At 34.6% G+C, this 11,599-nt stretch overlaps 1 long non-coding RNA gene across 1 annotated transcript; it reads right to left on the reverse strand.

The window, feature by feature from the left end:
- Positions 1–1,696: 1,696 nt before the first annotated feature.
- On the reverse strand, positions 1,697–8,705 carry LOC136806270 (uncharacterized). The gene is made up of 2 exons (XR_010846545.1): positions 8,617–8,705; positions 1,697–1,878 (listed from the first exon to the last, which is right to left on the reverse strand). It is a non-coding gene; the product is annotated as an uncharacterized lncRNA (long non-coding RNA).
- Between the last annotated feature and the right edge of the window lie 2,894 nt (positions 8,706–11,599).

Below are 11,599 nucleotides of genomic sequence, written 5' to 3' on the forward strand. Positions count from 1 at the left end.
AATGACAACCCGCTTTTACTTTCTTTTGATCCGCCATTTCTAAATAAACATAGTCTGTCGGATTCATCGTTCATTAGCTTTTGATTTAGTAGAGGACTTGCAAATTACAGTTAGGCTTGACTGAACTGGCGCTTCCCACATTATTCTACAGTGTAGGAAATGATTTCCAGCCTTTCTTCGGGAATCACCCTAAATAATTTCTGTTTTGATTGAGCCTCTGGCTGGGAACACGTCAGATTTTGAGAACGCGACACCTTTTGGGAATGCGACAATTTCTGGAAACACAACAGTTTTTGGAAATGCGATAATTTCTAGGAACACTGCAGCTTTTGGGAACGCGACAATTTCTAGGAATGCGACAATTTCTGGGAACACAACACTTTTTGGGAACGCGACAGTTTGAAAGAAATCACGATAACTTGAAAGAAATCTAGACAGCTTTAAAGACAGTTTTGACCAACGCATCCAACAGCCATGCATGCAGACTTTTCAGTCAAGATATATTTCAGTTTAAAATTTAGTTGCCTGGTGTTTTTGGCCCTTTTCTGCTGAATAAAAGTTAGTTTCAAATTAGTAACCTACTTTTTAGTAATTCTTGAAATCTTGGTTGAGAAACCTCAAAACCATTATGGACGTTTTGATTTTTAAATCAATTCTGCAATTGAAGTGTTGATAAACGCAAGTCTGTAGCTGCAATTGTTTCTGTTGAGCCATTTCAAAAATTCATCGCATTGTAATGTTTCAGGATTTTGAGTATCATCTTGTGGACTTTGATCCCTCTGTTACATTGCTTGCCCAAAAGTATATTCCTATAAGGTAATAATCATGGTTAACAATGTACATCATTACACGGAAAAGAATGATCGTAAAGTTCTAAATTATTGAAAGTTGCAAGTTCTGTGAAATAAAAAGAAAACCATATGAAATGCCTTGGGTTTAAAGGTGATAACTAATGTTTACCTAAGTGAACAGGGTTCATGTTTTATAAAATCCAGTAGCCAGTATTAATAAATAGTAGTAAATTCAGGTAAATTCAGGTAAATTCAGTAGTAATGTTTCCTAATCTTTAACAAAATTTTTACCTTCAACTTTATTTGTGCAAGAAAGTAGGCAGCTTTCTTGAGAAAATTCATGAAATTACTTCAATCGCCTTTTTTCCACTAACACCAGTTAACCTCTTTGCTCTGCGAGCCCACCCACAGTTTTTTCTTGAAAGTTGTATGTTTTAGGATTTCAGGTTCAAATTCTGCTTTTCCTCCAGGGGAGCTTTTGAGATCTCAATCGAACTACAATTCTTGATTCAGCTTGATTGGCTTTTTAACCGTGCTAGTATTAAAATTTTTCCTGTCAGATGTGTTGTATGCGTTGTTTGCTAGTAGAATACAATCTGATTGGGCTTGAGAAAACACATCACTGACTGCATTGGATTCTCTGCTCTAGTCGATTATCAAAGATGCCCATATTCTTTCGATACACTGAATATCATCATGCTTGATTGATTGAATGCATGTTACACGACATTTTCCATAATTATTGTTATTGTATATTTAGTGGTAATCATATTAGTTAACATCTGAAAAATATAAAAGAGTTAAATATAATGATTAAAAAAACAAAAAAACTAAAAATACATTTTGGGTATACTGTACTTTAGGTAAAATTTTATATTCATAGAATTATATTTCACAGGTCTATCGAACTCTACGAAAATCTTTATATTATGGATAATAGCTAGTTTTTATATGAATTTTTATATTTAATCAAACTATAAGATTTGTAAAAATTGTGAGTGTTCCTTTAATAAGTTCAATCAATGGGATGCTGTCTGATCAATTTTGTTTGATAAGTTTGCACCGCTCCATCGCCGTGTATCAGCTTCTGTTTAAAGCCAAATTCAGAATGATAATCAGGGAATTACTTCCGATAATGATACCCACTTTTCCTACATATATTCAATGCCAGAGGCAAACAAAACCACCATGCTTTGTTATTCTGCCATCCGGTTACAGGCGAAATCGCGCAACAGAGGGGCAGCTTCAAGCTTTATTCCAAATAGACAAATATCCGGGTACAATTAAACTTAAGTACAGGAACTGTCAGAATGGCAATCATCTGCCATAATAGAAGTTTTTGCAAGTGATAAAAGATATGATAATCTAATAACCATCTTAACTAATTACACTTTTTACTGACCAAACAAACTCCTATTGCTTCAAAAATTTTGTTCGATTAGAGGTTTGATTAATAATTTACTCAAAACTTTAATCATGATCGATGATAATGTTGAGTTCAATTAGTTCTATTGTTTAATTGGTTTGGCAAGTTTGATTAATTGGGTCTGGTCTTGTATCTCAGCTCCCCCAGGGAAAAGCAGGTGATCCCTTTAGTCTCAGACCCCCAAGAAAATCAAAGTTTTGTTGCTCCCCCCTCTTTTGGGGCTCCCCCCAGCGAAAAGGGAGGACGCAATAAAACGAGCAGCAACACAAATTGCTTACAATCAGTCGTTTGTATAAGTGTAGTGAAAACTTTTTGAGCAGAAGTTAGACATCACATCTGACACTCCAACCATAAGGTTCTAAGCTAGTGTAATTTTGACTTAAAAAAAGGCAGGCAAATTTTCTCAAAAGCTTTCAAAAAACTACTAGGTATTCTTAGGAGATTAGAGATTGAAAGTTTAAAATTGAAATGAAAAGTTGAATTTGTTATGTTTTGATTGCAAACTTTTAATATATACTATGTTTATCCCTTTGTTATCACCAAATTACATTTTTCACAATTGAAAAATTTCCAAAAATTTTGCGGGGACTTAATTTTGCGGATGAGGAGTTCCCTGATTTTTTGCGTAGTTTTGCAGATCAGATTGAATCTAATTTTTCTGAAGTGATTCCAAATTTTGCAAAATTGAGGTGGCCAACAGAACTTATCTCAAAATTTTGATATGGTAGTTGAAATTTTGTTGACACCCAAAACCGCAAAATCTGCAAAATAATCCCCACAAAAGTAGCCATTTCAGGGTCAAATTGAAACTATTCTGGTGGCAATCAAACCTAGTTCATCTTGTAGAGCTTCAAAAAAGAAAAAAAATGAGGGGTCATACACCTAATGATAAGCGGTTCCAGAGATATTGAGATTTTGGTTCCGCTAAAAGAGCACCTTTTTAGACATTAAGAGGTTGGCAATTTAGCCCAGAAAAGGCATATCAAATGGCACCGAAATATACACTTTTTAATGGTTTTCCAATTTCAAATTCCAAAAAAAAATCCACATAAAAAGAACACATTGCATTGCAAAAAAAAAACAATAAAAACGTTAGAAAGCGGAAGTTAAACTTGCTGAACCTACCTGTCTTTGTAATCAAAGCGCTGTGGGGGAAAAATTCCCCATGGCATATAAATAACTATTTTAGGCTAAAAAAAGGTCAAATTTTTCAGTGATACCACTCTCTATAATTCTAGTCCTCATTTTCAGGCTGAAAATACTTGCCAAAGTAAGAAAAGTAAAAAATAATACCTTTAATGAAAGAATTAATTTCAGAGCCTAGCACCATTGGATTTCTCAGGTATTTTCTGATAAATATGGAAAGTTTGAACATTTTTCCTTCACAATGCTTTGAAATCAAAGATGAGTTGTGAATTTTTTTGTGTCCCGCAGATCAAATTTTTCTAAAAATGGCCTTAGTTGGAACGAATTTTTTTGACAAAAGTGTAGAATTTAACACCTGCATATTATATATTTGGAAAGCTAAAATAAAGCTCTAAATTACTCAAAAATATTTAATTTTATAGCTCAACTACACAAAGAACAATTGCTTGTCAAAGTTGGACCTAAAATTGAAGATTTTCATGAGCGTCAAATAAAAAACAAGCAAACCCGGAATGGCTAGCAAAAGTTTATCCCATTAAAGTATACAATTAGCTTATTGCTCACAAACTCCGTAAAAACATGATCGACTTTGCCAAAAACTTTTCATATTCCCAAGTCAATGAAAATATATTTTGTTATCTAAGGCAAAAATAATAACATCTATATCCTATTCTCAAGAGCAATTAAATATAACAAACTTTTTTTGTTTGTTTTAACAGTTATTTTATCAGCACACAACAATCAGTTTAAACCAGGCGTACCCAATCGATGAAATTGATACGGGAAATCAATCGATATTAATTGATTTTAATCGATAGTGATCGATAACTAATCGATAAACCATGGAGGTAATAAGAAATAGATGGAGAATAAATGACTTTTATTTCATTGTACCTAATCATCGGAAGCAAACGGCTCCTTGGTTGCAATGGGAAAAAGTGATTAATTTTGTGTGCACTCATGGGAATATTTAAGTTCATAAAAAACTGAATAAAAAGGTGTTGGATTTTTTACAGCTCTATTGTGAGATAATAGCTTTGTTGATCAAAATGAGAAAAAGCTTGCCGGAACAAGCACAAAATCCTATATTTTTAAGGGCCCCCTCTCATAAAATCATCGATAGATTTAAAAAAAAAATCTATATTACGATTAGGTAACCTTTAAATTAATCATCCATCAGAATTTGAAAGCCCCCTCCCTTTTAGACGTAAAGATTTCTAACGAAGAAGTTTTCAAGGAAGATGTGCTGAAACTCTCAAAATTAGCAATATGTTTGCCCAAAAATACATCGATATTAAATCATAGAACTATTGTAACCTTACTACGAGAAAATTATTTTTGTATCGCGTTTGAACAAGAACTTTTTGCATAAAATGTTATTTCAATCAGGATAACATTCTCACTTCTGTTCTTATAAATTTACATTTCGGATTTTTTTGCTTCCAATGATAGTAAATCAAAGAAAACCGATTTGAATGAAAATATAAACGAATTTAACGATAAACAAGATAAAACTTAATCCGAAAATTGATTTTGCCATGGATCAATGTGGAGTCAGATCACAAACAACAAAATTTTCATTTTTTGAAAAAACTAATATTTCGCTTCACAACAAAAGCATCGTCAGAGTGATAGTAATACTGAAAATGTTGAACAAATTTCTAGAAAAATCAAAAATCAACTAGCGGAACAAATTCAAGTCTCTAGAGGCTTTCAAACCCGAGTTCATTTCTGGATTTTTATCTTTAATTGCCAGTGCCTCTTTAAACAAAAGAACAGACCAATTATTGCTTTTGTCAACAACTCGAATGTTATTGCGAACGTGATTAATCCGTTTATCACGTATTTCATCATCAGTGAGCGATTCTGTGACGCCAATCAACAAGAGGGAATCTATATAGTTAATGCCTTCACACTTAGTGAGGTGACGGTAAACGGCAGATCCCTTGACAGTTGCATGTTCTCTGGTCCTTTCAGATAGGGTACGATCACTTTTCCCTATGTATTTAGAAGAACATCCAGGACATTTAAACTCGTACACAACGTTGGAAGAGGTAAGCAAAGGCGAGCGATCTTTGGTATTGCAATAATAGCTGATTTTGGTGGTCTTAAATCTTTGCTTAAAAATGATTTTCTTTGATCCAAGACTCAAATTACGTTTAATTTTCTTAACACAAGCTAGAAAATTACTAAGACTTCTACTTCCAAGGTAAGGCATGTTAAACCAAATTACGACAGGTTCTTCAACAGGGTCTTCATTCACAGCCGATGAACGAGGGGTCGATAATTTCTCAATAAAACGTTTAGTTAACGAGTTGACGAGGTATTTAGGAAAACCATTCCAAGATGCCATTTCTTTAATTTTCTTGATTTCAGCAGGTAGCCTATTAGGTGAACAAATTCGAGTAGCACAAACAATTAAACTACGAAACCAAGAAATGCAATGTTGCCACGGCACGAAACTATCAAAGTTGACATAAAGTCCTGTATTTGTTGGTTTTCTATACACTTGAAATTCGTCAGTTGGCAATTAAAGATAAAAATCCAGAAATGAACTCGGGTTTGAAAGCCTCTAGAGACTTGAATTTGTTCCGCTAGTTGATTTTTGATTTTTCTAGAAATTTGTTCAACATTTTCAGTATTACTATCACTCTGACGATGCTTTTGTTGTGAAGCGAAATATTAGTTTTTTCAAAAAATGAAAATTTTGTTGTTTGTGATCTGACTCCACATTGATCCATGGCAAAATCAATTTTCGGATTAAGTTTTATCTTGCTTTTACTGAAGCTGTCATATGGTCGAAATTTAACGATAACTTAGGCCATTATTGAGTCATTTATTCTCCATCTATTTCTTATTACCTCCATGGATAAACAATCGATAGCCAATCGATACTAAGACTTTACGTTCTTATCTATTGGATTCGATTGTTATCGATTGCTATTGATAAATCGCTGATTGCTTTCGATTGTTATTGATTTCTTTATATTCACTAAAAACGCAACCCTACCGTGGTTTTTCTAATTTAACGCATGGCAATAAATAATTATTTTAGACGCTACGAGTGAAAAACTATCCTAAAACCGATGGTCGTCGAATAATGCTGAGTGGGTGACCTTTATAATCCCAGTATTGTTTTTTTGAAAAAAAACTAGGTCCAATCGGGAAAATCCCTCATTTTACTCTAGCCCTTATTTTAGCCTTAATTCACATTATCAGGGGCTTTCATCGAGTTTCAAGCCCGAAGGGCTATAGGTGAATCTTTAACCCTTCTCAGGCAACATAAATTGAACCACTTATTATTTCCCATCCAAAACTCATCATTAAGACAAATTATATCTAGTGGTTCCTTTGTTTCAGAGGACTACGCTTGTTGAAATCTAGCAATAGATTTTAGTTTTAATCCGGCGTTTGTATGAAAACCACGCGCAGGCGTTTTGGATGGGAAACAAGTGGTTTCATTTCCCATCCAAGATTCTCAACTCCCTTTGGGCTAGAACTCAATGAATACCCAGCCTTCTAATTTGTTAAAAAAAATGGTACCCCTTTTATACATTTGTATACCTCTTCGGGTAGCTTATTCTCACAATCCGGGATTCACTGAGGAAACAAGACGTTAATTATAACCTTGAATAAGGACAAAACGATGATTTTTGGCACTGCAAGCGATCATATAGTCTGTACACAAACCCAATTTCTATGGATGTTTTCAAAATTCATTGTTGTACTACCTTAAGGGAAGAAATTTTCACGGAACAAATTTTTGCGGAATTTAATTTCGCTTTTTTTCGGCAAATCCACGAAATTAAATCCCGCGAAACACGACTATTTTCAGGATTAAAAAATATCACCCGAAAATTGGTAATTTTAGGGCAAAATAGGCCATATTATGAACAGAAAATTCTCTCAACCACGAAATTAAATTCCCGCTAAATTTCAGAATTTTGAGCTGTGAACCGGGAATTTAAATTCCGCGAAAATTTTTTCCCTTTAAGTACGCTACGATATTATCGTGAGATACACTCTGGTGCACAGAGTAGCGATCATACATACAGAAAATTAGCACAATCGATCACAATCGATTTTAATCGATAACAATTGATGGCTAATCGATAAGGCCAGGCCCAATTGATAGTTTGGTTCGTGTCCTCCGACCGACTCTAAGTTTTTGAGAAAAAGTGTTTCACTTTAAGAACAACCAAATAATTTTTACCTCCTTCTCACATGATAACTACTATCTCTGCGGTTCTTTCTATAAACAACATCCACTTTGCGCACAGAAAATGTCCCGGTGTAACCCGTACTTAAAAACAAATATTTAGCACCTAAAAGCAGAGAGTCACAGCTGTATTCCTTTAAGCACGCGCTGTGAACGCCTTAAACTCCAACTAGAAGTTATCTTGCGATCCCGGCGCGTGCCTTAATGGATTCGGGCTTTAGGCTATTTCTTTACATTCGCGTTTGGATTCCAGGATTACACGATTGCTTGAGGAATTTCAAAAATTGAGGTTTTTGGTAGGAAAATGAAAAAAAGGTTCCAGTTTTAGCTAACGACCGACCGACCCATTTTTCAAAGCTTCTAGGACACGAACCAAACAATCAATTGGGCCTGGCCTAATAATCGAATTTAATAGATGAAAATCGATACCAATTGATAATAAAATTTTACGTTCCTATCGATTGGCCATCGATTAGTAATCGATCTATCATCGATTACGAACAACTTTTATCAATTGACATCGATTAAATCGACAATCGATGTTATCGATTGGGTACGCCTGGTTTAAACGACAAATATTCACTAGAATCTGATAAACACTAGAATCTGATTGTTGTTTACGTGTCGTATGCAATTTTAAGGGCATTTATTAGATATACCGTGAAGTCAGGTAACTTGCATCAGTGGAGGGAAACTTGTATAGCCGTCAAATGAATGACCTGGCTGGTCATTAAAATACAAAGTTTAATCAAAACAAAAATGGTAGAGTAGAGCTGCGAGCAGAGCTGCGTAGTTCATTTGTTTTGAAATTTTGCTGCTTTTTGATTGGCCAGTCATTTGATGGCTATGCAGCTTTCCCTCCACTGATAGATGCAAGTTACCCGACTTCACAGTATAAAGTGTAGTGAAAACTTTTTCAGAGACAACATTATATACGTCTGGTCTGACACTTCCTTGAAAACTTGATTGTTGTATATAATATATTGAAACTTTTTAAACTTAAGTAACCCAAAATCTTTTACTCATGGACATACCTTTTATACCTTTTTTGTGATGACAGCATGCCTTTTTCATGGTAAACTTGTTTTTTCGAAAGTTACAACCACCATTTTGGATTTTCCAACGTGAGACTAACGTGAGACTGAAAAAATTTTTGAATTTGCCGCGCCCTCTCATCGACTTGAAAAAGGACTGGAATCTAGACAATTTTACTGCCGCGCTATGAAAAATGACATAATGCTATCAAATACGGTGAGATGATTGGCTTAAGAGAGGCGGGAATGCTTAAAGATGGTAGACGCAGTTACGCATGGTATACATAACAGGTTAGCAGTTAGGTTAGCTTTGCTTGCTTTTGCTCTATGGCTATGCTCACTTCTATTGATTCGTCAATCAGTAATCATGTATCATTTCTGTCGAAGCTGGTTCTTGGTGATATAGTGAGGCCTTTTCATTAATCAGGTAAGGGATATATTCTTATATTAGAATGCAACTGGTTTTAGAATAACAAATGACTTTTTTTTAAATCCATTTAGTTTAGCAGACGGTGTCAATCGAACGAATCGAACGCCGAATCAATCGAATGCAATTGAATGCAATCGAATAATTGCAATTCAATTGTCGAATGCAATCGAATTGCAATCGAATATTACCCAGGATTTGCTGTTCGATTGCTTTGATTACGTTCGATTGTATTCGATTACGTTCAATTGTATTTGATTACGTTTCATTGATTCAATTGTATTAGATTTTATTCGCTTTAGTATGGTACTTCAAGCACTCGGCCGCCCACGCTAAAAAGCTCTAACAGAGTGATCCAATTTAATTTAATCGCAATCAAACTCATAGAACATAATAGACAGGCAGCTGAGGTCACAAAAAAATTGGACGGGGTGCGAACAATCCCAAACCACTTTTAATTGAAAATATACAACCTAAATATCTAGAAACCATCAACCGGAGTTGTTGAAATTACTTACCGGACGTGTCCGGTAATATTTTAGTACCTGATGACGTCATGCTTGCCCATAGGCTAACTGAAAAAATTTTGAGAACCAACATAGCAGACATATTATATACCGATCGAAGCGTTTTTTAACGTAGATTAAGAAAATGGTCAGTAACCATATCTGAAAATTTTGCTATAAAAAGTTAGAACGCTTTTCCTTTATGTCCGTAACGTCAATTTTACCTGTCCGAGACGGAAAAAAAATCAAAAATTCAAACTTATCAAAATTGAAATCTAAGACCGCCATTCGAAAGCTCTCAAAAATCGATATAGAAGACTTTTCAGTGGATATATATGATTTCTCAACCTAACTCGAGAAAATCGATCCTAAAGAAAGTGTAAATATGACGTCATCAAAACTTCGGAAGCTTGTAACTTTTTATTTTCAAATTTTCAGACATAGCTACTGACCTTTTTCTTAATCTACGTCAAAAAACGCGTCGATTGGTATATAATATGTCTATGCTTTTTTTCATAAAAATTTTCATTTTGCTTGTGACGTCATCAAATACGAAAATATTTTCGGACGCGTCCGGTAATTATTTTCAAACTGTCCGGTTGATGATTTTGTGTTCAGAAAGGTCGTATCTATTGAAAACAACTGTTTAAAGTTTGTTCGCAAACTTTGTAGCTACTGCACTTTTTTATGTGACCTCAGCTGCCTGACTATTATAATCGTACCGTAGAGTCGTCTAATCTCGACATACTTCTTGCAATCTCGACATAGCTGTAGGCTGGTCTTCGAAATAAAAAATCAAACATAAACAAATACATACCAAAGTTATCAATCAATCACTAAAATGTACTCTCTCTCTATCACGTCACAGATTGTTAATATAATATGAGAAATGTGAAGAGTTATTACTTATATTTGAAAAGAAAACTTTAACGATTTAGTAATCGCTAAAAACTAATTAGCATACTTTCAACGAAGATGTCCAAATCAAAACAACACAACATTTTGCACGCGAGGAATTTTTTAGTAGACATTTTTACCTTGAACCGAAAATAATAAAAAGAACCCGGTTTCCTTTTGAATTTAATGTGACCGCCATACTGGCAATCACGGCGTGCGGCCTGTTAGCGCCTAGAGCGTGTGTTTTTATATATAAGGAAGGGGAAACCAGGCTAAGCGCGCGAATTATTTTTATCACGTGACTTGAAGCGTAATAAAGTTGTAAAATTTTAATGATGGACACGAGAAAGTTACGAGGAAGTTTGCATGCGTTTCGTGTGTCGTGTAAAACTGCTTATAATTTGGCTGTTTTTTTTTAATTGAAAGGATTGCAATGTTTACTGAACTTCTAGTTTGATGGATGAACTTGTTCGATAAGAATGATACCAAGAATTTCATTCAAGGTTTGTTTTGATTATTTCACAGATCCGGTGTCGAGATTGCAAGACGTATGTCGAGATTAAACGACTCTACGGTAATCGAACGAAATCGAAGAAGATTAATCTAATGTAATTGACAATCAATCAAACCAATTGAACATAGTCAACTATCAATCAAACCAATCTAACCTTACTCGAATGCAATCGAATATTACCCAGGAATCAGACGTTCGATTGAAATTTGATTACGTTCGACAATCAAATCGCAATTATATACCGTGAAAAAGGGTAACTTGCATCAGTGGAGGCTAACATGCATAGCCCTCAAATGAACGACCCAGCAGGTCATTAAAATACAAAAATAAATCAAAACAAAAATGGTAGAGAAGAGCTGCAAGCGGAGCTGCGTAGTTGTATTTTAATGACCAGCCAGGTCATTCATTTGAGGGCTATGCATGTTAGCCTCCACTGATGCAAGTTACCCTTTTTCACGGTATTCAATCACGTTCGATTGGTTTGATTGCGATTTTTGTTCGAAGTTCTTTGATTGACACCGTCTATGTTTAGCTATCGATTAATAATCGAATGTTAATCGATCAGTTGGAAAATTCGATAACTTCGATTTTCGTTCGATAGATTTTATTAACCGAAAATTAATCGCAGGATTAAATTAT

Source organism: Clytia hemisphaerica, unplaced genomic scaffold, assembly GCF_902728285.1.
Source record: "Clytia hemisphaerica strain Z4C2 unplaced genomic scaffold, Clytia hemisphaerica genome assembly, whole genome shotgun sequence".
NCBI classification, from domain to species: domain Eukaryota; kingdom Metazoa; phylum Cnidaria; class Hydrozoa; order Leptothecata; family Clytiidae; genus Clytia; species Clytia hemisphaerica.